Source organism: Eriocheir sinensis, chromosome 11 (assembly GCF_024679095.1).
Source record: "Eriocheir sinensis breed Jianghai 21 chromosome 11, ASM2467909v1, whole genome shotgun sequence".
NCBI lineage: Eukaryota > Metazoa > Arthropoda > Malacostraca > Decapoda > Varunidae > Eriocheir > Eriocheir sinensis.
The window spans coordinates 5,621,621-5,623,909 of record NC_066519.1 but is presented as its reverse complement, the minus strand read 5'-3'; positions in this window follow the sequence as shown (position 1 = coordinate 5,623,909).

The window sequence follows — 2,289 nt, the reverse complement described above, 5'->3', positions numbered from 1 at the left end:
ATAGCATATTAGACTTAGTCCTAACCAATAATGGGAACTTGCTACGTGAGTTGGAGGTGGGCGGAGAGTTAAGAAATAGTGATCACAGAACGGTTCGTTTTAGCTTAGACTGGGCGGTAACCCGCGAACCAAACCCAGTGTTAGTGCCAGATTTTAGAAGAGCAAACTACGAGGGGCTTCGAAGACATCTTGAAGGGGTAAGCTGGGATAATTTAGGGATTCATGAGGGCCAGAACTGCGGATTGGAGAGCCAGGAGAACCAGGTAGAAATGTCTTACAATAATTTAGTTAGAGTAATAGTAGAGGGGCAAGAACAGCATATACCACAGCGAACACTTAGAAAAGAAAACAATGATCCTAAGTGGATGACTCGTGGACTAAAACACGAGATTGGGTTAAAGAAGGGAATTTATCAGAAAATAAAGAATGGGGAAACACATCTCAGGGGCCAGTACGTCGAACTATCTAGATTAGTTAAGAAAAACACCAGGATAGCAAAAAAGAACTATGAGATCAAAGTAGCAAATGAGGCGAAAAGTAATCCTAAGGGCTTCTTTCAGATGTATAGAAAAACACGGGAGAAAATTGGACCGCTGAAAACAAACACAGGGGAGCTAGTAGAAAATTACGAAAATATGAGCACATTGTTGAACGACTACTTCCTTTCAGTATTTACACAGGAGGATCGAACGACTATACCGGAAAGAGTTCAGGTGTACGAGGGCGGGGATGGCGATAAATTGAGGGATATAATCATTACCAGGCAAGTAGTTCAGGATGAGATAGATAAGCTTAAGAAGAACAAGTCGCCAGGTCCTGACGGGATATTTCCGAGGGTATTAAAGGAGTTAGGTGATATTATCAGTGACCCACTAACCGACATCTTTAAGATGTCGGTAAATACTGGCTATGTGCCGAGCCTATGGAAAGTAGCTAATGTGACGCCGATTTTTAAAAAGGGGGACAGGTCAGTTGCTTCAAACTATCGCCCAATTAGCTTAACATCGGTTATAGGGAAGATGCTGGAGTCCATAATAGCCAGGAACATTCGGGAGCATTTAGAGAATCATAGCTTAATTCACGACTCGCAGCATGGGTTCACAAAAGGTAGGTCATGCCTCACCAATCTCTTGTCCTTCTACAATAAAGTATTTGAGGCGGTTGACAGAGATGAAAATTATGATGTAATCTATCTTGATTTTAGTAAAGCGTTTGACAGAGTTCCTCACCAACGACTGTTGCTTAAATTACAGGCTCACGGAGTAGAGGGTAAAGTTTTGAACTGGGTCAAGGCGTGGCTTAGCAATAGGAAGCAAAGTGCAAATCAATGGTAAAAGATCTGACTGGGGATGTGTTACAGTGGGGTCCCACAAGGTTCGGTATTAGGTCCACTTTTGTTATTATTTATATCAATGACTTAGACACAGGAATTAGTAGTGATGTTAGTAAATTTGCAGATGATACCAAGATCGGTAGAGTAATTGAGTCGGATCAGGACGCTAGTATTCTCCAAGGTGAACTCAATAGATTATATGACTGGGCGGATAAATGGCAGATGGAGTTCAATGTAGGGAAGTGCAGTATTCTGAGTGTAGGTAGGAACAACCCCTCACATAACTATTGCTTAAATGACACTCTCATAAGTAGGTCTGGGTGCGAGAGGGATTTAGGGGTCTTAGTGAGCTCTGATCTCCGTCCAAGGGCACAATGCATTCAAGCTAGAAATCGAGCTAATAGGGTACTGGGATTTATTTCAAGGAGCGTAAGCAACAGAAGCACCGAAGTCTTCCTCAAACTATATTTAGCACTAGTTAGACCTCATCTTGACTATGCGGTTCAGTTCTGGTCACCCTACTATAGAATGGATATCAAAATGTTAGAATCGGTGCAGAGGAGGATGACTAAGATGATTCAGGGGTTGAGAAACTTGCCATACGAGGAAAGACTCAAACAGTTAAACTTGCATTCTCTAGAAAGGCGAAGGGTGCGTGGAGACATGATCGAGGTTTATAAATGGATGAAGGGCTTTAATAAGGGAGACATTCATAAGGTTTTGTTGGTAAGAGAACCGGGTAGGACACGAAGTAACGGGTTTAAACTGGATAAATTCAGATTTAACAGGGACATAGGCAAAAATTGGTTTACTAACAGGGTGGTGGATGAGTGGAATAGGCTCAGCAGTCATGTGGTGAGTGCCAATACAATTGTCACATTCAAAAATAGACTAGATAAATTCATGGACAGCGATGTTAAGTGGGGTTAGATACACGGGAGCTTAGGGTCAAAGGA